The 27,426-nt window shown below is 39.2% G+C and overlaps 1 long non-coding RNA gene across 1 annotated transcript in view; it reads right to left on the minus strand.

Annotated features, from left to right (window-relative positions):
- Nucleotides 1-12,748, minus strand: part of LOC148691705 (uncharacterized) — a 79,205-nt gene extending 66,457 nt beyond the window's left edge. Inside the window, exon 1 of the long non-coding RNA XR_015954645.1 lies at nt 12,467-12,748. This is a non-coding gene — a long non-coding RNA (uncharacterized LOC148691705). The remainder of the gene's footprint in view (nt 1-12,466) is intronic.
- Between the last annotated feature and the right edge of the window lie 14,678 nt (nt 12,749-27,426).

Here is a 27,426-nt window from a genome sequence, read left to right on the forward strand (position 1 = left end):
CATTATGAAAACTATAAGTATTGACGAGGCATTCGTTACTATGATTGCATGAAACTTATGCCAAGAATTTATTTAACGCGATTGTTTATAAGCAACCTCCACTACTTGTGATTATAAGATTGTAACTATTAGGTGAAACTCCCTCATATTCTAGCGTCATATTCATGCATTAAAATTAAGCGTGCACTCTCAATCAACATACATAAATAAGTTATCGATCAAGCAGTTAAACAAATTGAATTCACCATTCATGAAATTCCAACCAAAAGTAATCAATTCATATTGCAAGCATAAACATGGTTTCGAATCACCCCCTAGCTAACTAGGGGGATTTAGCCTCTCATGTTCACAAAAAGAGAATTACAAATGAATTTAAACATAAAGCACAAAGGATTGATTACACCTAGAACGCCCAACGAATCGACGTGAATTGGTGCGCGTCGAAGCTCCTCTTTCCTCTTCTCCTTTCTGCGGCAGATTGGTTTTGGAATGGTTTGGGATGAGTTTCTGGTTTAGGGATGGTTTTATGGAGGGTTGGTGGTGCGGCAAGGTGGTAGGGTGATGGAGGAAGGTTGGTATGGTGGCTGGAAGGTGGAGGAAGGCTGCTGGAATGGAATGGTGGGCTGCACGGCTGGAAAGTGGAGGGAGAAAGTGCGGCTGTTTGTTGTGTGAAAAAGATGGGATTTTTACGGCTGAAAGAATAATGGAATATGGTTTAGGTTATTAGGGTGAATGATTAAATGGGGGCCACGGCTGGAATAGATTTTTGGGAGAATCTTTGCGGCTGAAAAGGGAATTAGGATGCATAGGTGGCTTGGTTGTAATTTATGTGAATGAGAAGTATGAATGAAATCTCTAGGGTTAGGAAAAAGGTGCGGCTAGGATATATTTGTGGCTGAAAAGAATTGAATGGATGGCTACGGATTAAAGGGGGAGTATGAAAGTGTGCGGCTTAGAAGGAATTAGGGTTATTAGGGTTAGGGTTTAAGTGCATAAAATGAGACAAAACTACCCCCCCTTGCACGGCAAGGGAGGGGAATTGGGCTAAGGCCTTGGTCTTGTGTACTAAAGTGCATACAAGGCCTACAAAGTAGCTAGAAAATACGGACGTTCAAGATTAGGGAAGGTTACCAAAACGGGAAACTTAGGGTTAACTTTCCTACTTCAAGTAGGAAACCTTGTTTGAGTAGGATTCCTCGTTTTGGTAAGAATTCATCGTCGGAGTAGGAATTTGTCGTTTCTTCAAGTCTTCAACTCATTCATTCCTCTTTCGCTCCAAAAGACTCCAATTTGCATCTTCTTGCACACTTTGGCCTTATAATCTGAAAATACACAAAAGTGGCCTTAAACACTAAAATAACTAAGTAAACACAACATAAATGCACGAGAACAAGCTAATTAATTCGCATGAATATGCTCCTATCACCCTTCTAGAAATCTGATTTCCCTTGCTTTGCAAGGCATTCTAGAAACCTTATCACCTTATCCCATACCTGCCGCACCTAGGAAGCATTATCCCTCTCTATTTCTGATTTCTAAGCCTATTTCCTAGTTGATTTGGGTTATTCAAGTCCATATCTGATTATCCTAGGGTTTTAAGTGCCTATATATACTCATGTTAACCCCTAGATCAGATGACCACCCCTTCACACAACATTCATTCATCCATTGAGAGAACCAACCTGTGCCGTGACCCTACTACTACCCATCCATCATTCCCCTACTTCCACACCTCCATCCCAACCTCCATACACCACCATCAACCCTTGCCGCACCACCCTACATACCTAAATCCATCCAAAAACCAGGAAATCATCCAAAAACCCACCATAGACTGATAGGAGCATATTTATGCACCTTAGTTTAGCTTGTCTTGTGCATTTAAAGTGTTTTTCCTTAGTAAAGTAGTCTTTTAAGCTAGTTTTATGTATTTTCAGGATTTAAGGGCAAAGTATGCAAAAGGATGCATTTTGGAGCATTTTGGAGCAAAATTGGGCTTGGAATGGATAGCATATGCTTGGAGCAAAAGGAATGGACGAAATTGAAAGCATTCACTCTTCATAATTCACTCACATGCTCTCCCATCATCATTCCACACCTCCATTGCAGCCACCAACCAACCTAGCTGTCACCCACATGCTCTCCCATCATCATTCCCTCTTTAACCCATTCAACCACATGCACTTTGCCTTTAATCATTCACCCTAGCTGTCACTCCCATGCTCTCCCATTAATTAATTCAAGTCCATATCTGATTTCCCTAGGGTTCTAAGTGCCTATATATACTCATATTAACCCCTAGATCAGAGGACGACCTCTCATACACATTCATTCACGCCAGAAATTCATTCCCTCTCTCTAACACAGCCATACTTCACCATTCTTCATATTTTCTGCCCAAAAACACTCCTTGCCTTCCCCTACATCCATCCCTACCCTAAACACATCATTCTACATCATCCATAATCATCAAACTATCCGTAGACCTTGTGCTACAACGAAGAGGAAGATAAGAGGGCCTAAACGTTCATACAATTCAAGTTTGAGTTGTTGGAATGTTTAGGTGTTTCTTTGATTTCAATGTTTAATTTCAATACTCTTTGTTTTGTACGAATGAGGAATGGAAGAGAAGAGGGCCTAAACGTTCATACAATTCAAGTTTGAGTTGTTGGAATGTTTAGGTGTTTCTTTGATTCTCTTTGTTTTGTATCATGAGGAACTAAACCCCCCCTTGGCTAGGGGGGGATTCGAAATATATGTTTATGCTTGCATTTTGATTTGATTACTTCTAATTGCGTTTCATAAGTTGTGGATTCAATTTGTTTAACCGTTTGATTGATAACTTATTTATGTATGTTTATTGAGAGTGCACACTTAATTTTCACGCATGAATATGACGCTAGAATATAAGTGAGTTTCACCTAATAGTTACGAACTTATATTCACAAGTAGTGGAGGTTGCTTATAAACAATCGCGTTAAACGAATTCTTGGCATAAGTTTCATGCAATCATAGTAACGAATGCCTCGTCAACACTTATAGTTTTCATGATGCTTAATGATTCTTGCTTGTATCTCTATTATGCAATTCATGTAGGGAACTTGTGAGGAATGCTTTGGGTTGTCGTATGCAATCATCCAATTCATTAACTTAAGGAAAACTTGACGGTTAATTTAAGCGGACCTAATTAACCCGGGGTGATGAGTTTCATAATTTATTGAAATGCAATTAGAAATCATTTTATTATGCAAGTGTAACATGTGTGGAGATGAACCCCTTGGCTAGCATCCATTCATTCCATTTCATCAATTTCATATTTACATTCTGTCTAGTTTATTAACTTGTTTCGTTATTTCAATTATCGTCAAAACAAAACCCCCCTTTACTTTCTTGTTCTATAGTGTTTAGAATCTGTTTAATTTGTGTTTTAAAGTGTTTTGAATCAACCTATAATCTTAAATTCGTCCAAATTTGTGTTTAAGGTCAGAAACTGCCTAGTTAGTGTTTTTAGGCAGTTTTGAGTCTTTTGAACCTGTTTTGAGTCCTTTGAGTCTTTGTATTGTCCAAATTAGTTAGAAAGTGTTTAAGTTTGTGTTTATAAGTGTTTTGATTCAATTTGTCATACAAATTCGTCCAAATTCACCAAAGTGCTCAAAACTGCCCAGAAAGTGTTTTTAAGGCAGTTTTGAGTGTTTTGGGTGATGTTTGAGTCTTTTGGTTTGTTTTAGTGTTTTAAAGTTTAGTTTTGCATTCTTTGAGTCTAGTATAGTGTTTTATATTGTGTTTTTACGTTTTTGAGTCAAATCCAAGTGATTAACAATCCCTCCTAATCCCCGGTCCAGAACGATCCCTACTTACATACTTACTACAATTGTCAAAAAGAGGGTTTAATTTGTGTGCGTATAATTCTCGCATAAAATTTTGGCGCCGTTGCCGGGGATTAGCAAATTTGCTAATCCCTTGGATTGTTCGTTTCTGTTATGTATTTTAGTTTTAGTTTTTGATTTGTGTTTTGTTTGTTGAATTCAATTACTAGAGAAGCACAACATGGCACTTGATAATGCTTCTCTATTGTCACAGCTCAAGGAAAGGTCCCAAATGCAACGCGTTGATATATTTGATCTTCAATCAAGGAATAACGTGTTTTCCAATACTTACAATTCGGATTGGAGTGATCATTCAACTTCTATGTGGTGGGAACCTCAAAATGTTCAACAAGAAGAATATTGGCAGCCACCTCATATTCAATATGCCCAACCAAACTCAAGTTCGTCAATAGATTATAATCAAAAGCTTAATGAATTAATTTGTTTGGTGCAGGGCTCACAAAACCAAGTCGAGGAGGCTCAACAAGGAGAATATTGGCAACCATATGAGGAGTTATATACAACACCTATGCAGCCACCACAACCTGCCCAAACAAATTCAAGTAAGTCGTTGTATAATGATATGGTTAGTGAGTTACTCACCAATTTGTCTCAGGGGCAAGAAGATCAAAACAAAGCAAGGCAAAATCAAGACAAAAGGTTGGACAACTTGGAAAAGCAAATTGGGCAGATAGCGGAGTTCGTAGGACAATTTCAAGACCAAGGCAAACTCCCTATTTCAACCATTGCAAATCCGAAGGAAGGATTTGAAACTGCCAATGCTATCACGTTAAGAAGTGGCAAGGAGGTTGGAACGGACCCTAAACCATCCAACTCAAATTACAAGGAAGATGAAAGGTTGCAATTTGAGGAAGAGGAACACACGCAACCTATGGCAAGGGTGGAAACACCTTTGCCGCAGGCACCTATTGCTCCTACACCATCCAATTCAGGTAAGGTTGTTCCAAAGTTAATTATTTCTAACCCCGTTCCACTGAATGTCCCTATTCCTTGCAGGATCATGCAATCCAAGGAAGAAGAGGGTGAGAAAGGCATCTTCGAATCCTTTCCAAAGAGCCAAGAGCAAGATGTGACTGGGAATGTCTAGAATTCATCAAAGAGGATATACTTGAGAAAAACAACCCCAAGGAAGTTGAAATTCATGAAACAGGACAAGGACCAATCATCACACCACATCTGGCCAAGTCCAATATCCCTGAAACTTTCCAGGGAGTGGTGTTTATTCTTGAGTTTATATCGGAGCACACAGGTAAGCCACCTCCCCGAATTTCAATTTTGTTTTATACTGATATGTTGTTAATGATCCAGGCACCCACTCTAGAATTTAAACCATTACTGGATCATCTCAAGTATCACCCCCCATTCAAAGATAAATTCCATGTCGTGGGTCCTAAGTGAGGAAAGAAGTTCCTCGTCCGGCTGCAAGACGTAAAAGAAAGCGCTACTTAGGAGGCAACCCAATACAGTGAATAAAACAAAGCTTGTTCATTAATTTTCGAGAAATTACAAATGTATCTAACAAAGAAAGAGAAAGATGGAGCTTCACAAAGGTTGTTTTTGTTTTTGTTTACGTGAAGCCCCACTACGTGGCAAAACTTTGGGAGCGGAAGGCGTCGGAGCGAGAGGCATCGGAGCGAGAGGCATAGGAGCGAGAGGCATAGGAGCGGAAGGCATCGGAGATAGAGCATTCCAGGCCCCAATACTTGGCGGAACGCTGGATGACCCAGGAAAAAGGTGCCCCTGGAAGAAAGACGCAAGCCTTTCACGGTCACTTTGCATTCGACCTTGAGATTCTTGCATCTCATCAAGCTTCCTCTTCATGCCCGACGAATAGTTATTTGCAAGCACATGCAAACTTCTATTCTCGTACTTAAGCTGTTTGATCTCCTGCTTAAGACTCTCCACCTCCGCCATCAATGATTCAACCTGACGGGAGCGAGCAAGAAGGCGTTGGCCCATGTTGGACACAAAACCAGCGCATTGAACGCTGAGAGCCAGGGACTCTTGAACGGCCAACTCATCGGACCGTCCTGAAAGCAGCTGACTATCTCTGGGAGTGAGGAGGTTCCGAGCTACTATCGTAGCTGTTGTGGCGTCCTGCATCACGGAGTCTTCACCTGTAAGAGGACCGTTAGAAGATAAGAAAGAAGGGCGCCATACGTTACCTTGACGCGGCACGCCCGTATCACTGCGGAGACTCAATTCTAAGCTAAGGTTCGATGGGTTTGCCATTTTTCAAAAGTGTTCAAAGAGAAGGGGTGGATGGAGTAAATTTTCAAAGGGCCGGAGACGATGTTTGGGAAATCTTCAAAGTGTGCATTGATAGAGGTGATCGATCACCTCTATTAAAAGAGAGGCGACACAATCACCAATTCAGAGTTGAAGAGACACCACTCTTCAAAGCCGGATTTCCCGGCGTAAAGATCGCCGACTCTTCAGACGCAATCCGGGCTTTTTCAGATAAAGCGCGCCACTTTGTCAAAAGCTCCCAGCTTTTCAGAAGACGCGTGGAGGCCGAGAAAGCAGCTGCACACTTTTGCCGACAAGCGTGTACAACTTTGTCAAAAGCTCCCGGCTTTTCAGAAAGCGTATGCAACGTGTCGTTCAGAAATCGAAGGGGCGTCGTTCAGAAATCGAAGGGGCGTCGTTCAGAAATCGAAGGTGCGCCTGCTCAGAAATCGAAGAGGCGTCTTCAAAGATCGAAGAGTCGTCACTATTTCAAAAAGCCGGATTTGCGGGATCAAAACGTTTGTCGACAAGGGTAAAAGAACAGTACCACCACTTGCTATTGGGAAATCCCTATATATGTCGACTTTCATCTTTTATGGCAAGGCAAACCTGAAGAAAATGCCCAACTCTTCCTCACCTCTGAGGGCGCACTCCCAGCAAAGCCTTTCGAAATACTCCATTCTTTCTTCTTCCCCAAAGATGATACCAGATGCCTGGAGTACAGATGACCCAGGAGGAAACAGCACCACAAATACATGTGCTGATTCATTCACCGCTTCTTCAAAAGCAAAGGTATCTCATATCATCAAGGTCAAAAGCAAAAGTATCTCATATCATGCTTTTTCCCTGTCTTTTCCTTTGTCTTTGTTATTACTTGCATGGCAAAGTAAAAGAAGCAATCAGCCGGCACTTGGAGTCTACCTGGACTCTATTCCCTGGTTGCTTACCTAGCGTTGCTCTCGAGTAGTCATCTTCAACGGTTGATACACTTCCAGAGAAGGGACCACTTCTGCAAAGGGGAGCAAGTAAGGCAAAGGAAAATGATACATTGAAGCATGAGGAGACAAGCATATGCTGAGCTATCCTCTAACCCTCTTCAATACGAATTGGAGAGATTGAACAAAGAAACAGATAAAAGGAGTAAGCTCAGACCTTCGGGGGAGACCAAAAGAATCCTGCTGCCCAGTTCAAGAGTAGCACAAAGGAAAATCAACGATCGGAGGAAACCAAAAGAATCTCCAGCCCAGCCCAGTCCAAGATCACCAAGGAGAAAATGGAATTCACACTCCAATAACCAGATTTGCATCTCTAAACTCTTCTCTTTATTAGATATATTCTGACATGTTTAGTATGTTTATTTGCGGTTTATATGTTTGCTTGTGTTTAGTGTGGTTTTAAGCTTAAAACATTGAGGACAATGTTTGATTGAAGTGTGGGGGGGGTAACTAAAGTGTTTTGATGCAAATTCGTAGGGTTTTATCCACCATAACTTCAAATGTTGTTTCTTGCTGTTTTTAAGTGTGTTTAAACTGTTTTAGTGTGTTTTGACTTAAAAATTCGAAAATCCCATAAAAATTTGAAAAATTGTTTTGAAAAACCCAAAAAGAGTCGTTTTTGTGTGTTTGTGTCTTAGGGTACCTTCCAACACAATGATAAGGATTTGGTTTGTAATTACATGACTGTTAAAAAGAGTTATAAACATAGAGAAAAGTTTGATTTACTCTTGGTATATGCTTGGTTACGGTTATAATGTATGACTTCACATGCAATCATAAAAGAAAAATTCATTTTTGTAACATGCTTGAAGGAAGGAACTCAAACAAACGCTACAACCCTGAGAGACTTGAGCCTATAACGTTCTTTGGAGAGTATAATCTGTGATTTCTTGTTTTCTAAAGTCGTTGCATGATCTCATTATTCTTTGCTTGGTTACTACTTAGAAGGCGTTTTATCATATAGTTCCAAATGCTAGAACTCATGCCCATTTCATTCAAAGCATGTTATTGATTTGCATAACATATATCAAGATAAAGTTGTGTAGTTGCCACCATAGCCAAATAGCCTCACTTCCCATATTTCGTATATGTTGTAAGTTTTACCCCCGTTGAGTTTTGTTTAGCCTTTATTCTTTGTTAACCCACATTATCCTCACCTAGCCTAGTTTAGGACAATCCACACCCTTGTTCTTAAAAGATAGTGAGCATGACTTAAATGAATTCCTTTTGAGTTACATTATGCAAGAAAATGAGTGTGGGGGAAGGAATGCTTGTTCTTAAGTATGTTTTGAGACAGAAAAGAAAAGAAAAACAGAAAAGAAAAGAAAGAAAGAAAGAAAAAAGAGCTTGAAAAAAATAAAATAAAAGAATGAGTGATTGAAGAAAGGGTTCAAAACACCAATTCTGGCCCTAAATTGTCTAAATTCTCCCTTTTTGTTCAAAAGTTGAGTTTTCATTCAAAAGTGAATTCTAAGTTGATTCAATTGCCTTGCTCAATATTTCTTTAAGAACCTTTGTTTTCCATATCCCTTCTTTGTTATCCACATACCCCAAGCCCCGTTACAACCCTTGACTTCTATCTTGATGTGTTGTGCATTTCAATTGTGGAGTTTGAACTTGGTATGAGCATATGGTGTCACTGGTTCTCGCGTCTAAGTAGTAGCATTCCATTCATGAGATCATATCTAAACATGCTTATTAACTCCAGAAATTGCGTTCTTTGTGATACATATATGTGAGTGTTCGTTTTCATATTTACATCAATCTTCTCACATATACTTAGTGTAGGGTGTGTAGTTAGAAAATCTGAGTGAAAATTGAGTGCATATCTTGTAAGGAATTGAGCAAATTCTCTAAGGCATGTTACTACATTCAAAACATGGTTTTAAATGCTTAATTGTGAAATAGTATGTGGTGACTATGATTAAGAATGTACTTAAGTGTGAAGATGACTAAAATCTGTGGTAATAATGATTTTTAACATGTCATGTGCATTGGAAATCCCTAAGATGATTGTTGGAAGGTTTAGGTTGTGTTTTACTTGTTTAGTGTCGTTTTGTTTATTTGTTATCGTTTTGTTTTGCTCGAGGACTAGCAAAAGCTAAGTGTGGGGGAATTTGATAGGAGCATATTTATGCACCTTAGTTTAGCTTGTCTTGTGCATTTAAAGTGTTTTTCCTTAGTAAAGTAGTCTTTTAAGCTAGTTTTATGTATTTTCAGGATTTAAGGGCAAAGTATGCAAAAGGATGCATTTTGGAGCATTTTGGAGCAAAATTGGGCTTGGAATGGATAGCATATGCTTGGAGCAAAAGGAATGGACGAAATTGAAAGCATTCACTCTTCATAATTCACTCACATGCTCTCCCATCATCATTCCACACCTCCATTGCAGCCACCAACCAACCTAGCTGTCACCCACATGCTCTCCCATCATCATTCCCTCTTTAACCCATTCAGCCACATGCACTTTGCCTTTAATCATTCACCCTAGCTGTCACTCCCATGCTCTCCCATTAATTAATTCAAGTCCATATCTGATTTCCCTAGGGTTCTAAGTGCCTATATATACTCATATTAACCCCTAGATCAGAGGACGACCTCTCATACACATTCATTCACGCCAGAAATTCATTCCCTCTCTCTAACACAGCCATACTTCACCATTCTTCATATTTTCTGCCCAAAAACACTCCTTGCCTTCCCCTACATCCATCCCTACCCTAAACACATCATTCTACATCATCCATAATCATCAAACTATCCGTAGACCTTGTGCTACAACGAAGAGGAAGATAAGAGGGCCTAAACGTTCATACAATTCAAGTTTGAGTTGTTGGAATGTTTAGGTGTTTCTTTGATTTCAATGTTTAATTTCAATACTCTTTGTTTTGTACGAATGAGGAATGGAAGAGAAGAGGGCCTAAACGTTCATACAATTCAAGTTTGAGTTGTTGGAATGTTTAGGTGTTTCTTTGATTCTCTTTGTTTTGTATCATGAGGAACTAAACCCCCCCTTGGCTAGGGGGGGATTCGAAATATATGTTTATGCTTGCATTTTGATTTGATTACTTCTAATTGCGTTTCATAAGTTGTGGATTCAATTTGTTTAACCGTTTGATTGATAACTTATTTATGTATGTTTATTGAGAGTGCACACTTAATTTTCACGCATGAATATGACGCTAGAATATAAGTGAGTTTCACCTAATAGTTACGAACTTATATTCACAAGTAGTGGAGGTTGCTTATAAACAATCGCGTTAAACGAATTCTTGGCATAAGTTTCATGCAATCATAGTAACGAATGCCTCGTCAACACTTATAGTTTTCATGATGCTTAATGATTCTTGCTTGTATCTCTATTATGCAATTCATGTAGGGAACTTGTGAGGAATGCTTTGGGTTGTCGTATGCAATCATCCAATTCATTAACTTAAGGAAAACTTGACGGTTAATTTAAGCGGACCTAATTAACCCGGGGTGATGAGTTTCATAATTTATTGAAATGCAATTAGAAATCATTTTATTATGCAAGTGTAACATGTGTGGAGATGAACCCCTTGGCTAGCATCCATTCATTCCATTTCATCAATTTCATATTTACATTCTGTCTAGTTTATTAACTTGTTTCGTTATTTCAATTATCGTCAAAACAAAACCCCCCTTTACTTTCTTGTTCTATAGTGTTTAGAATCTGTTTAATTTGTGTTTTAAAGTGTTTTGAATCAACCTATAATCTTAAATTCGTCCAAATTTGTGTTTAAGGTCAGAAACTGCCTAGTTAGTGTTTTTAGGCAGTTTTGAGTCTTTTGAACCTGTTTTGAGTCCTTTGAGTCTTTGTATTGTCCAAATTAGTTAGAAAGTGTTTAATTTTGTGTTTATAAGTGTTTTGATTCAATTTGTCATACAAATTCGTCCAAATTCACCAAAGTGCTCAAAACTGCCCAGAAAGTGTTTTTAAGGCAGTTTTGAGTGTTTTGGGTGATGTTTGAGTCTTTTGGTTTGTTTTAGTGTTTTAAAGTTTAGTTTTGCATTCTTTGAGTCTAGTATAGTGTTTTATATTGTGTTTTTACGTTTTTGAGTCAAATCCAAGTGATTAACAATCCCTCCTAATCCCCGGTCCAGAACGATCCCTACTTACATACTTACTACAATTGTCAAAAAGAGGGTTTAATTTGTGTGCGTATAATTCTCGCATCATAGACCCTTTGCCGTGACTTAGCAAGGAAGAGGAGAAGGAAGACCAAGCCTTGGGCGTTTGTGCATTCAAGTTGGAGTGTTGGACGTTTCTAGGTGTAATCTATCTTTTATTTTCAATGTTTAAATCTATATTGCTTTGTTTTGTCATGAACATGAGAGGCTAAACTCGTTTTAGCCTAGGGATGCTTTGAAACCATGATTACATTTATAATATGAGTTGATTAAGTCCAGTTGTGATTTCATAAATTGTGAACGCAATTTACTTAACCGTTTGATGGATAACTTATTCTTGTATGTTTATTAGGGAGGCCTACTTAATTTGCATGCTTGAATTTGGTGCTAGAATATTAGGGTGTTTCACATAATCGTCACAAACTAATATTCACAAGTAGTTAAGGTTGTTTTCACAATCATGTTAAGTAAATTCCTAGCATGAGTATCATGATGTCATAGTTACAAGTGCTTTGTCAATACTTATGATTTCCATTGAACGTAATGATCTTTGACCGTATCTCTATTATGATGTCATGTAGGGGACGTTTTGGAGAATGCTTTGGGTTGTCGTATGATGTCATCCAATCCACTAACTTAAGGGAAATCTGAGGGTTAATTAGTGATGTCACGGTTAATCTGGGGTGTTGAGGTTCATGGTTTATCGAAAAAGCAACTGGAAATCAATTTATGTTAGAAAGTATCATGTGTAGAGAAGTATCCCTTGGCTATCCCATCATCCATTAGTTTTTCTTATTTTTGTCCAAAATCTATTTTAAAGTTTTAAGTTACTTGTTTTCCTTTAAATTCGTCCAAAACCAAAACCCCTTTTCTTACTTGTTCCAAATCTGTCCAAAAGAGTCGTTTTGAGTCTTTAGAGTCAAAACCAAGTGTATTTTCGTCCAAACTAAGTCCTAGAGTCTAAATTGAGTCTTTTTGGTTGTTTTGAGTTGTTTTGAGTCTTTAAAGTTTGTTTTTGAGTCATACAAGTTAGTAAGAGTCTTGTGAGTTATTTAAAGTGTTTTAAAGCCTATTTTCACTTGTTTGAGTCAATTTTCATTAGATTAGCAATCCCTCCTAATCCCCGGCCTAGAACGATCCCTACTTATATCTATACTACAATTGTCAAAAAGAGGGTTTAATTTATGTGCTATATTTTATCACATCATCGAGGCATCCCAAATCTAGAGAAAATGTTAGATTTTACAAAATCTGCAACAACTCTAGAATCGTTAGTTCGAGTGGCTTTAGCTTCCACCCACTTTGACACATAATCAACGGCAAGTAAAATGTAAGTAAAACCAAAAGACATAGGGAAAGGACCCATAAAATCAATACCCCAAACATCAAAGATTTCAACAACAAGGATTGGGGTTTGCGGCATTTGGTCTCTTTGGCCTAAACTTCCGGTCTTTTGACATCGATCACATGTTAAGCAAAAAGCCCTAGCATCTTTAAACAATGTAGGCCAATAAAAACCACTTTCAAGAACCTTAAACGCTGGGCATTGTGTGCCAAAGTGTCCACCACATGCATATGTATGGCAAAAACTCAAAATGGAATTAAATTCAGATTCATGAACACAACGACGCACAATCTGATCCGGGCATATTTTCCACAAATAAGGGTCGTCCCAAACATAATCAGAAAATATTTTCAACATAATCAAAAAATATGCTAACCATACACCTTTGGAATGTGGCAGGAGCATTGCACAAGCCGAATGGCATGCGTCGATATGCAAACGTTCCAAAGGGACAAGTAAAAGTGGTATTTTCTTGATCATCCGGGGCAATAACAATTTGATTATAACTAGAATATCCATCAAGAAAACAATAAAATAAATGACCCGCTAACCTTTCAAGCATTTGATCTAAGAACGGCAATGGGAAGTGGTCCTTCCTTGTGGTGGCGTTTATCTTCCTATAATCAATGCATACACGCCAACCGGTTTGGATTCGGGTGGGCACAAGCTCGTTCTCCGCATTCTCCACCACCGTCACTCCAGATTTCTTGGGAACACATTGGATAGGTGAAACCCAACGACTATCGGAGATGGGGTAAATCACTCCACAATCAAGGAGTTTGATTATCTCCTTTTTCACTACTTCCATCATCGGAGGGTTGAGACGGCGTTGAGCCTCTCTAGTTGGTTTGGCCCCCTCCTCAAGAAATATGTGATGCATACACGTGGCGGGACTAATACCTTTGATATCGGCCAAGGTCCAACCTAGGGCAGATTTGTACTCCTTCAAAACACGCACTAGTTTCTCCTCTTCTTGTGCCGTGAGTGATGAAGAAATAATGGCAGGTAAGGTTTCATCTTCCCCTAAGAAAATGTACTTCAAATGGCTAGGTAGTGGTTTGAGATCAAGGGTGGGTGCCTGAACTATGGATGGAAGCAACTTGTTAGTCGAAATGGGAATTGACTCAAAGTTAGAAAACTTACCCTCGTGCTTAGGCAATGACTCAAGGGCAGCAACCAACTCGATACACTCTTCACTAGGATGCACGGCATGCAATGGAGTGTGTGTGCCGTGGGTTATCAACAATCCCCCTCCCTTGGTTCTAAGTTCCATGCTTCTTGTAATGACGTTTTCAAGTGCATCGGCGTTCAAATCTTCAAGGTATCCCTGCGCCAACGAGTCAATTATGTCAATGGAGAAACATGAATGATCCACACTAGGATACTTAATAGAATCAGAAAGACTAAAATTAACAACTTCCCCATCAAATTCCATGGACAAAGTTCCATTAAACACATCAATCTTCGTCCGAGCCGTCTTCATGAATGGCCGCCCAAGGAGGATTGGCAATGATGGGGCATGGTCAAATTCGTCCATCTCAAGCACATAGAAGTCCGCCGGAAAGATTAAATGATTAACCTGCACTAACACATCTTCCAAAACTCCCTTTGGATAGGCATTAGATCTATCGGCCAATTGTATGATCACACCATCATTTTTTAATACTCCTAGGTTCATAGATGCATAAATTGAATATGGCATGACATTTATAGAGGCACCTAGGTCTAACATGGCAGATTCAAAACGAGTATTACTTATCACACAAGGAATGGTAAAACTACCTAGATCTTTGCATTTGGGGGGTAGTTTGCGTTGCAAGATGGCGGAGACATTTTCACCTACCTTTACCACCTCCTTGGTCGACATCCTCTTCCTAGTGGTGCAAAGCTCCTTTAGAAACTTGGCGTACCTCGGGACTTGCTTGATTGCATCCAAAAGGGGTATGTTTACTTGAACTTTCCGAAACGTCTCAAGGATGTCCTTCTCGGGTTCTTCTTTCTTCGTTTGCATGAACCTACTAGGAAAAGGCACATTCGAAGGAAAAACATCAGTAGGAACCGAATTTGACACATTCTTACCCTTTTTGGCCAAATTGGACAATTTGGGGTCACTTAAGGCTTGCAGCAAAGGTGTTTCCACCTTTGCCGTGGGTTGGCTTGATTCCTCCTCTTCTTTTCTCAGTTTTTCGTCCTCGTTAGGACCTGATGGTGATGGTGTAGGACCTACCCCAACTTCTTTTCCACTTCTCAAGAGTATGGCCTTTGCACTTTCGAAGCCTCCCTTGGGGTTTGGAATGGTAGAACTAGGAAGTTGGCCTTGCTCACGAAACTTCCCTACAAAATCTGCAATCTGCCCAATTTGTTTCTCCAATTGCTCCACCCTCTTGTCTTGGTTTTGCATGGCTTTGGCTTGATTTTCTTGCCCCTGAGACAAATTAGTTAGTAACTTAAGAAATGTATCATTGTCTAGGGACGTACCTGAACTTGTTTGGGCAGATTGTGGAGGTGCTTGTGTGGGTGCGTATGGCTTGTTGTAGAAGCCCGGGGGTTGTTGTGTAAAGCCTCCTTGTTGTGGTGGTTGTTGGGGTTCCCTCCATTTGAAATTTGGGTGGTCTCTCCAACCTGGATTATAGGTGTTAGAATACAGATCGTTCCTTGGTTGGTTTTGGCCTGGAAATCCAATTGCATTTGCGCTTTCCCATCCACCATTTTCAATGAGTTGTGGGCACTTCTCAGAAGCATGTCCTTGGATAGAACACACCCCGCATACAACTGGTCCTTGCATCCTCATTCCTTCGGCCATCTGAGACACAATGGAAGTAAGATTAGCTAATTGTGAATGAATGTCGGGTGTGGAACTTACCTCATGAACTTGCTGCCGTGGGGGTCCTCTTTGGCCTACTGATAGGAGCATATTCATGCGACTTAAATGGCTTGTTCTCGTGCATTTACGTTATGTTTCTTTAGTTATTTTAGTACTTTAAGCTATTTTCGTGTGTTTGTAGGTCCAAAGGGCTAAAGGAGCAAAAAGATGCATTTTGGAGACTTTTGGAGCACTTTTGGGCTAAGGATGGATAGCTTATGCTTGGAGCCAAAGTGTTGGACGAAATTGAAGACCTAATTGAAGACCAAAGTGTTGGAACCTTGTTCCCTTTAGTTTTAGGACATTTAAACCTTTCCTATATCCTTAGCCGTGCAAAACATTCCAACATTCCACTCCTTCATTTCAGCCATACTCCCACATATCATTACTTATCATCACCACTTATCACTTATCATAATCACATATCATTACTTATCATCACCACTTATCACTTATCATAATCACATATCATACACTTATCATCACCACTTATCACCTAACACAAAACCTTGCAGCCACATCCATTCCACTTCATTGCACATGCATCTTCATAAACCATCAGCACATGCCACCATCATTGCCGTGCATACCCTCACTCTTTAATCATTTCCAACCCACATGCACCCTAGATTCTAATCAGCCACTTCACATGCACATTCAACATTCCAGAAAATACCCATGCCGTGCAATCATTCAACACATGCACTCCCATTCTTTAATCCATTCAGCCACAAGACATTATCATTGCACCACATTCAGCCATTCCACACACCTTTCCAACCAAATCCACATGCATTCATCATCATACACAACTTGCCATCATTCCTACCCATGCCGTGAGTTCCCATCAGATTTCCAACATTGCACATGCATTCCTTTTACAATTTCAGCCATCCTAGCTGTTTTGCACATGCATTCACTTTACCTAGCTGTCATGTTCCCTCTCCCATCCATTCATCTCCCTATAAAAACCATACACACTTCACACAAAAGACATTCACTCTTCCATTTCAGAAATTCATTCATTCAAACACACATCCACACCATCAAACTATCCTTAGACCTTGTGCTACAACGAAGAGGAGGAGAAGAGTGCCTAAACGTTCATACAATTCAAGTTTGAGTTGTTGGAATGTTTAGGTGTTTCTTTTCCTCGATTACAATGTTTAATTTCAATTCTCTTTGTTTTGTACGTATGAGGAACTAAACCCCCCTTGGCTAGGGGGGGATTCGAAATATATGTTTATGCTTGCATTTTGATTTGATTACTTCTAATTGCGTTTCATAAGTTGTGGATTCAATTTGTTTAACTGTTTGATTGATAACTTATTTATGTGTGTTTATTGAGAGTACACGCTTAATTTTCATGCATGAATATGACGCTAGAATATAAGTGAGTTTCACCTAATAGTTACGAACTTATATTCACAAGTAGTGGAGGTTGCTTATAAACAATCGCGTTAAACGAATTCTTGGCATAAGTTTCATGCAATCATAGTAACGAATGCCTCGTCAACACTTATAATTTTCATAGAGCGTAATGATTCTCGCTTGTATCTCTATTATGCAATCATGTAGGGGACTTGTGGGGAATGTTTTGGGTTGTCGTATGCAATCATCCAATTCAATAACGTTAGGAAGATTTGAAGGTTAATTTAAGCGGACCTAATTAACCCGGGGTGATGAGTTTCATAATTTATTGAAATGCAATTGGAAATCTTTTTATTATGCAAGTGTAACATGTGTGGAGATGAACCCCTTAGCTAGCCATCCCATCCATTCAATTCCATCACATTCATCTTTACAATCTGTTTTTAATTACAATCTGTGCATTTTAGTTAATTTCGTCAAAAACTCAATCCCCCTTTACTTTAGTGTCCAATATAGTTAGAAAGTGTCTTAGTTTGTGTTTCTAAGTGTTTTGATTCAAGTTATTACCCAAATTCGTCCAAAGTACTCAAAGTGCTCAAAACTGCCCAGAAAGTGTTTTTAAGGCAGTTTTGAGTGTTTTGGTGCTGTTTTGAGTCTTTTGGTTTGTTTTGGTGTTTTAAAGTTTAGTTTTGCATTCTTTGAGTCTAGTTTAGTGTTTTAAACTTTATTTTACGTTTTTGAGTCAGTTTCCAAGTGATTTTGCAATATTCAATATGCCCAACCAAGAAGAATATTGGCAGCCACCTCATATTCAATATGCCCAACCAAACTCAAGTTCGTCAATAGATTATAATCAAAAGCTTAATGAATTAATTTGTTTGGTGCAGGGCTCACAAAACCAAGTCGAGGAGGCTCAACAAGGAGAATATTGGCAACCATATGAGGAGTTCTATACAACACCTATGCAGCCACCACAACCTGCCCAAACAAATTCAAGTAAGTCTTTGTATAATGATATGGTTAGTGAGTTACTCACCAATTTGTCTCAGGGGCAAGAAGATCAAAACAAAGCAAGGCAAAATCAAGACAAAAGGTTGGACAACTTGGAAAAGCAAATTGGGCAGATAGCGGAGTTCGTAGGACAATTTCAAGACCAAGGCAAACTCCCTATTTCAACCATTGCAAATCCGAAGGAAGGATTTGAAACTGCCAATGCTATCACGTTAAGAAGTGGCAAGGAGGTTGGAACGGACCCTAAACCATCCAACTCAAATTACAAGGAAGATGAAAGGTTGCAATTTGAGGAAGAGGAACACACGCAACCTATGGCAAGGGTGGAAACACCTTTGCCGCAGGCACCTATTGCTCCTACGCCATCCAATTCAGGTAAGGTTGTTCCAAAGTTAATTATTTCTAACCCCGTTCCACTGAATGTCCCTATTCCTTGCAGGATCATGCAATCCAAGGAAGAAGAGGGTGAGAAAGGCATCTTCGAATCCTTTCCAAAGAATCAAGAGCAAGATGTGACTGGGGAATGTCTAGAATTCATCAAAGATGATATACTTGAGAAAAACAACCCCAAGGAAGTTGAAATTCATGAAACAGGACAAGGACCAATCATCACACCACATCTGGCCAAGTCCAATATCCCTGAAACTTTCCAGGGAGTGGTGTTTATTCTTGAGTTTATATCGGAGCACACAGGTAAGCCACCTCCCCGAATTTCAATTTTGTTTTATACTGATATGTTGTTAATGATCCAGGGACCCACTCTAGAATTTAAACCATTACCGGATCATCTCAAGTATCACCCCCCATTCAAAGATAAATTCCATGTCGTGGGTCCTAAGTGAGGAAAAAAGTTCCTCGTCCGGCTGCAAGACGTAAAAGAAAGCGCTACTTGGGAGGCAACCCAATACAGTGAATAAAACAAAGCTTGTTCATTAATTTTCGAGAAATTACAAATGTATCTAACAAAGAAAGAGAAAGATGGAGCTTCACAAAGGTTGTTTTTGTTTTTGTTTACGTGAAGCCCCACTACGTGGCAAAACTCTGGGAGCGGAAGGCGTCGGAGCAGGAGGCATCGGAGCAAGAGGCATCGGAGCGAGAGGCATAGGAGCGAGAGGCATAGGAGCGGAAGGCATCGGAGATAGAGCATTCCAGGCCCCAATACTTGGCGGAACGCTGGATGACCCAGGAAAAAGGTGCCCCTGGAAGAAAGACGCAAGCCTTTGACGGTCACTTTGCATTCGACCTTGAGATTCTTGCATCTCATCAAGCTTCCTCTTCATGCCCGACGAATAGTTATTTGCAAGCACATGCAAACTTCTATTCTCGTACTTAAGCTGTTTGATCTCCTGCTTAAGACTCTCCACCTCCGCCATCAATGATTCAACCTGACGGGAGCGAGCAAGAAGGCGTTGGCCCATGTTGGACACAGAACCAGCGCAATGAACGCTGAGAGCCAGGGACTCTTGAACGGCCAACTCATCGGACCGTCCTGAAAGCAGCTGACTATCTCTGGGAGTGAGGAGGTTCCGAGCTACTATCGTAGCTGTTGTGGCGTCCTGCATCACGGAGTCTTCACCTGTAAGAGGACCGTTAGAAGATAAGAAAGAAGGGCGCCATATGTTACCTTGACGCGGCACGCCCGTATCACTGCGGAGACTCAATTCTAAGCTAAGGTTCGATGGGTTTGCCATTTTTCAAAAGTGTTCAAAGAGAAGGGGTGGATGGAGTAAATTTTCAAAGGGCCGGAGACGATGTTTGGGAAATCTTCAAAATGTGCATTGATAGAGGTGATCGATCACCTCTATTAAAAGAGAGGCGACACAATCACCAATTCAGAGTTGAAGAGACACCACTCTTCAAAGCCGGATTTCCCGGCGTAAAGATCGCCGACTCTTCAGACGTAATCCCGGCTTTTTCAGATAAAGCGCGCCACTTTGTCAAAAGCTCCCAGCTTTTCAGAAGACGCGTGGAGGCCGAGAAAGCAGCTGCACACTTTTGCCGACAAGCGTGTACAACTTTGTCAAAAGCTCCCGGCTTTTCAGAAAGCGTATGCAACGTGTCGTTCAGAAAGCGAAGGGGCGTCGTTCAGAAATCGAAGGGGCACCTGCTCAGAAATCGAAGAGGCGTCACTATTTCAAAAGGCCGGATTTGCGGGATCAAAACGTTTGTCGACAAGGGTAAAAGAACAATACCACCACTTGCTATTGGGAAATCCCTATATATGTCGACCTTCATCTTTTATGGCAGGGCAAACCTGAAGAAAATGCCCAACTCTTCCTCACCTCTGAGGGCGCACTCCCAGCAAAGCCTTTCGAAATACTCCATTCTTTCTTCTTCCCCAAAGATGATACCAGATGCCTGGAGTACAGATGACCCAGGAGGAAACAGCACCACAAATACATGTGCTGATTCATTCACCGCTTCTTCAAAAGCAAAGGTATCTCATATCATCAAGGTCAAAAGCAAAAGTATCTCATATCATGCTCTTTCCCTGTCTTTTCCTTTGTCTTTGTTATTACTTGCATAGCAAAGTAAAAGAAGCAATCAGCCGGCACTTGGAGTCTACCTGGACTCTATTCCCTGGTTGCTTACCTAGCGTTGCTCTCGAGTAGTCATCTTCAACGGTTGATACACTTCCAGAGAAGGGACCACTTCTGCAAAGGGGAGCAAGTAAGGCAAAGGAAAATGATACATTGAAGCATGAGGAGACAAGCATATGCTGAGCTATCCTCTAACCCTCTTCAATACGAATTGGAGAGATTGAACAAAGAAACAGATAAAAGGAGTAAGCTCAGACCTTCGGGGGAGACCAAAAGAATCCTACTGCCCAGTTCAAGAGTAACACAAAGGAAAATCAACGATCGGAGGAAACCAAAAGAATCTCCAGCCCAGCCCAGTCCAAGATCACCAAGGAGAAAATGGAATTCACACTCCAATAACCAGATTTGCATCTCTAAACTCTTCTCTTTATTAGATACATTCTGACATGTTTAGTATGTTTATTTGCGGTTTATATGTTTGCTTGTGTTTAGTGTGGTTTGAAGCTTAAAACATTGAGGACAATGTTTGATTGAAGTGTGGGGGGGGTAACTAAAGTGTTTTGATGCAAATTCGTAGGGTTTTATCCACCATAACTTCAAATGTTGTTTCTTGCTGTTTTTAAGTGTGTTTAAACTGTTTTAGTGTGTTTTGACTTAAAAATTCGAAAATCCCATAAAAAATTTGAAAAATTGTTTTGAAAAACCCAAAAAGAGTCGTTTTTGTGTGTTTGTGTCTTAGGGTACCTTCCAACACAATGATAAGGATTTGGTTTGTAATTACATGACTGTTAAAAAAAAAGAGTTATAAACATAGAGAAAAGTTTGATTTACTCTTGGTATATGCTTGGTTATGGTTATAATGTATGACTTCACATGCAATCATAAAAGAAAAATTCATTTTTGTAACATGCTTGAAGGAAGGAACTCAAACAAACGCTACAACCCTGAGAGACTTGAGCCTATAACGTTCTTTGGAGAGTATAATCTGTGATTTCTTGTTTTCTAAAGTCGTTGCATGATCTCATTATTCTTTGCTTGGTTACTACTTAGAAGGCGTTTTATCATATAGTTCCAAATGCTAGAACTCATGCCCATTTCATTCAAAGCATGTTATTGATTTGCATAACATATATCAAGATAAAGTTGTGTAGTTGCCACCATAGCCAAATAGCCTCACTTCCCATATTTCATATATGTTGTAAGTTTTACCCCCGTTGAGTTTTGTTTAGCCTTTATTCTTTGTTAACCCACATTATCCTCACCTAGCCTAGTTTAGGACAATCCACACCCTTGTTCTTAAAAGATAGTGAGCATGACTTAAATGAATTCCTTTTGAAGTTACATTATGCAAGAAAATGAGTGTGGGGGAAGGAATGCTTGTTCTTAAGTATGTCTTGAGACAGAAAAGAAAAGAAAAACAGAAAAGAAAAGAAAGAAAGAAAGAAAAAAGAGCTTGAAAAAAAAATAAAATAAAAGAATGAGTGATTGAAGAAAGGGTTCAAAACACCAATTCTGGCCCTAAATTGTCTAAATTCTCCCTTTTTGTTCAAAAGTTGAGTTTTCATTCAAAAGTGAATTCTAAGTTAATTCAATTGCCTTGCTCAATATTTCTTTAAGAACCTTTGTTTTCCATATCCCTTCTTTGTTATCCACATACCCCAAGCCCCGTTACAACCCTTGACTTCTATCTTGATGTGTTGTGCATTTCAATTGTGGAGTTTGAACTTGGTATGAGCATATGGTGTCACTGGTTCTCGGGTCTAAGTAGTAGCATTCCATTCATGAGATCATATCTAAACATGCTTATTAACTCCAGAAATTGCGTTCTTTGTGATACATATATGTGAGTGTTCGTTTTCATATTTACATCAATCTTCTCACATATACTTAGTGTAGGGTGTGTAGTTAGAAAATCTGAGTGAAAATTGAGTGCATATCTTGTAAGGAATTGAGCAAATTCTCTAAGGCATGTTACTACATTCAAAACATGGTTTTAAATGCTTAATTGTGAAATAGTATGTGGTGGCTATGATTAAGAATGTACTTAAGTGTGAAGATGACTAAAATCTGTGGGAATAATGATTTTTAACTTGTCATGTGCATTGGAAATCCCTGAGACGATTGTTGAAAGGTTTAGGTTGTGTTTTTCTTGTTCAGTGTCGTTTTGTTTTTGGTTTCTTTTGTTTTGTTTTGCTCGAGGACTAGCAAAAGCTAAGTGTGGGGGTATTTAATAGGAGCATATTCATGCGACTTAAATGGCTTGTTCTCGTGCATTTACGTTATGTTTCTTTAGTTATTTTAGTACTTTAAGCTATTTTCGTGTGTTTGTAGGTCCAAAGGGCTAAAGGAGCAAAAAGATGCATTTTGGAGACTTTTGGAGCACTTTTGGGCTAAGGATGGATAGCTTATGCTTGGAGCCAAAGTGTTGGACGAAATTGAAGACCTAATTGAAGACCAAAGTGTTGGAACCTTGTTCCCTTTAGTTTTAGGACATTTAAACCTTTCCTATATCCTTAGCCGTGCAAAACATTCCAACATTCCACTCCTTCATTTCAGCCATACTCCCACATATCATTACTTATCATCACCACTTATCACTTATCATAATCACATATCATTACTTATCATCACCACTTATCACTTATCATAATCACATATCATACACTTATCATCACCACTTATCACCTAACACAAAACCTTGCAGCCACATCCATTCCACTTCATTGCACATGCATCTTCATAAACCATCAGCACATGCCACCATCATTGCCGTGCATACCCTCACTCTTTAATCATTTCCAACCCACATGCACCCTAGATTCTAATCAGCCACTTCACATGCACATTCAACATTCCAGAAAATACCCATGCCGTGCAATCATTCAACACATGCACTCCCATTCTTTAATCCATTCAGCCACAAGACATTATCATTGCACCACATTCAGCCATTCCACACACCTTTCCAACCAAATCCACATGCATTCATCATCATACACAACTTGCCATCATTCCTACCCATGCCGTGAGTTCCCATCAGATTTCCAACATTGCACATGCATTCCCCTTACAATTTCAGCCATCCTAGCTGTTTTGCACATGCATTCACTTTACCTAGCTGTCATGTTCCCTCTCCCATCCATTCATCTCCCTATAAAAACCATACACACTTCACACAAAAGACATTCACTCTTCCATTTCAGAAATTCATTCATTCAAACACACATCCACACCATCAAACTATCCTTAGACCTTGTGCTACAACGAAGAGGAGGAGAAGAGTGCCTAAACGTTCATACAATTCAAGTTTGAGTTGTTGGAATGTTTAGGTGTTTCTTTTCCTCGATTACAATGTTTAATTTCAATTCTCTTTGTTTTGTACGTATGAGGAACTAAACCCCCCTTGGCTAGGGGGGATTCGAAATATATGTTTATGCTTGCATTTTGATTTGATTACTTCTAATTGCGTTTCATAAGTTGTGGATTCAATTTGTTTAACTGTTTGATTGATAACTTATTTATGTGTGTTTATTGAGAGTACACGCTTAGTTTTCATGCATGAATATGACGCTAGAATATAAGTGAGTTTCACCTAATAGTTACGAACTTATATTCACAAGTAGTGGAGGTTGCTTATAAACAATCGCGTTAAACGAATTCTTGGCATAAGTTTCATGCAATCATAGTAACGAATGCCTCGTCAACACTTATAATTTTCATAGAGCGTAATGATTCTTGCTTGTATCTCTATTATGCAATCATGTAGGGGACTTGTGGGGAATGTTTTGGGTTGTCGTATGCAATCATCCAATTCAATAACGTTAGGAAGATTTGAAGGTTAATTTAAGCGGACCTAATTAACCCGGGGTGATGAGTTTCATAATTTATTGAAATGCAATTGGAAATCTTTTTATTATGCAAGTGTAACATGTGTGGAGATGAACCCCTTAGCTAGCCATCCCATCCATTCAATTCCATCACATTCATCTTTACAATCTGTTTTTAATTACAATCTGTGCATTTTAGTTAATTTCGTCAAAAACTCAATCCCCCTTTACTTTAGTGTCCAATATAGTTAGAAAGTGTCTTAGTTTGTGTTTCTAAGTGTTTTGATTCAAGTTATTACCCAAATTCGTCCAAAGTACTCAAAGTGCTCAAAACTGCCCAGAAAGTGTTTTTAAGGCAGTTTTGAGTGTTTTGGTGCTGTTTTGAGTCTTTTGGTTTGTTTTGGTGTTTTAAAGTTTAGTTTTGCATTCTTTGAGTCTAGTTTAGTGTTTTAAACTTTATTTTACGTTTTTGAGTCAGTTTCCAAGTGATTTTGCAATCCCTCCTAATCCCCGGTTAAGAACGATCCCTACTTACATACTTACTACAATTGACAAAAAGAGGGTTTAATTTGTGCGCGTATAATTCTCGCATCACCTACTCCTTCGTATTGTTGAGCGTTCAACGCTCGGTTAGCGATCAAGACCTTGGCAGCCATGGGTGTCTTGTCCACCAATGCTCCACCCGCCGAGGCATCGAGCATTTGACGTTCAATTGGTAGGAGCCCCTCGTAGAAGTATTGTAGAAGTAACTCTTCCTTCATCTGATGCTGTGGACAAGAAGCAACAAGGGATTTAAAGCGTTCATAATACGTAGGAAAAGACTCACCTTCATCTTGCTGAATTCCACTGATAGGAGCATATTCATGCGACTTAAATGGCTTGTTCTCGTGCATTTACGTTATGTTTCTTTAGTTATTTTAGTCCTTTATGCTTCTTTTGTGTGTTTTCAGGTTCTAAGGGCAAAGTATGCAAAAGGGTGCATTTTGGAGTACTTTGGGGCGTTAAATGGATTGCATATACTTGAAGCCAAGTAGATGGACGAAATTGAAGACCAAAGGAGGCCCTTTGTACTAGAAATTCACACCAACACATCCCATTTCAGATTGCATTCCAATCATTCCAGCCAAGCCACATGCACTCCCTTTAATTTATTCAACCTAGCTGTCAAAGCACATGCACATTCACCCTAATCATTCACATACACAATCTGCCATCATTCACACATTCATTCCACATGCATTCCCTTCATATAAATCAGCCACATGCACCTATAATCATTCAACCAACTTTGCACATGCATTCATCATCATAACCTAGCTGTCATTCCACTTTAATCCACATGCATTCCCTTCACAAATCAGCCACATGCATCTCCCATCACCATTCCAGATTTCCACCAAGTTCCTAGCTGTCATATTCCCTCCTTTTCACCTATAAATAAGCATCCATTGCAGCCACAAATGATTCATTCCCATTCATACACAATTCACTCTTCCATTTCAGAAATTCATTCATTCAACCACACATCCACACCATCAAACTATCCTTAGACCTTGTGCTACAACGAAGAGGAGGAGAAGAGTGCCTAAACGTTCATACAATTCAAGTTTGAGTTGTTGGAATGTTTAGGTGTTTCTTTTCCTCAATTACAATGTTTAATTTCAATTCTCTTTGTTTTGTACGTATGAGGAACTAAACCCCCCTTGGCTAGGGGGGGATTCGAAATATATGTTTATGCTTGCATTTTGATTTGATTACTTCTAATTGCGTTTCATAAGTTGTGGATTCAATTTGTTTAACTGTTTGATTGATAACTTATTTATGTATGTTTATTGAGAGTACACGCTTAATTTTCATGCATGAATATGACGCTAGAATATAAGTGAGTTTCACCTAATAGTTACGAACTTATATTCACAAGTAGTGGAGGTTGCTTATAAACAATCGCGTTAAACGAATTCTTGGCATAAGTTTCATGCAATCATAGTAACAATTGCCTCGTCAACACTTATAATTTTCATAGAGCGTAATGATTCTTGCTTGTATCTCTATTATGCAATCATGTAGGGGACTTGTGGGGAATGTTTTGGGTTGTCGTATGCAATCATCCAATTCAATAACGTTAGGAAGATTTGAAGGTTAATTAGTGCATCACGGTTAACTTGGGGTGTAGAGAATTCATGGTTTATTGAAATGCAATTGGAAATCTTTTTATTATGCAAGTGTAACATGTGTGGAGATGAACCCCTTAGCTAGTCATCCCATCCATTCAATTCCATCACATTCATCTTTACAATCTGTTTTTAAATACAATCTGTGCATTTTAGTTAATTTCGTCAAAAACTCAATCCCCCTTTACTTTAGTGTCCAATATAGTTAGAAAGTGTCTTAGTTTGTGTTTCTAAGAGTCTTGAGTCAAGTTACAACTTAAATTCGTCCAAGATTGGGTTTAAGGTCAGAAACTGCCTAGTTAGTGTTTTTAGGCAGTTTTGAGTCTTTTGAACTTGTTTTGAGTCCTTTGAGTCTTTGTATTGTCAAATTAGTTAGAAATCAATTTAGTTTGTGTTTCTAAGTGTTTTGATTCAAGTTATTACCCAAATTCGTCCAAAGTACTCAAAGTGCTCAAAACTGCCCAGAAAGTGTTTTTAAGGCAGTTTTGAGTGTTTTGGTGCTGTTTTGAGTCTTTTGATTTGTTTTAGTGTTTTAAAGTTTAGTTTTGCATTCTTTGAGTCGAGTTTAGTGTTTTAAACTTTGTTTTTGAGTTTTTAAGTCAGTTTCCAAGTGTTTAGCAATCCCTCCTAATCCCCGGTCTAGAACGATCCCTACTTACATCTTTACTACAATTTGACAAAAAGAGGGTTTAATTTGTGTGCTTATCTATTTCGCATCAAAATTTTGGCGCCATTGCCGGGGATTAGCAAATTTGCTAATCCCTTGGATTGTTCGTTTCTGTTATGTATTTTAGTTTTAGTTTTTTTTATTTGTGTTTTGTTTGTTGAATTCAAGTACTAGAGAAGCACAACATGGCACTTGATAATGCTTCTCTATTGTCACAGCTCATGGAAAGGTCCCAAATGCAAAGCGTTGATATATTTGATCTTCAATCAAGGAATAACGTGTTTTCCAATACTTACAATTCAGATTGGAGTGATCATTCAAACTCTATATGGTGGGAACCTCAACATATTCAACAAGAAGGATATTGG

Source organism: Pyrus communis, chromosome 13 (assembly GCF_041283825.1).
Source record: "Pyrus communis isolate YQ-2024b chromosome 13, ASM4128382v1, whole genome shotgun sequence".
NCBI lineage: Eukaryota > Viridiplantae > Streptophyta > Magnoliopsida > Rosales > Rosaceae > Pyrus > Pyrus communis.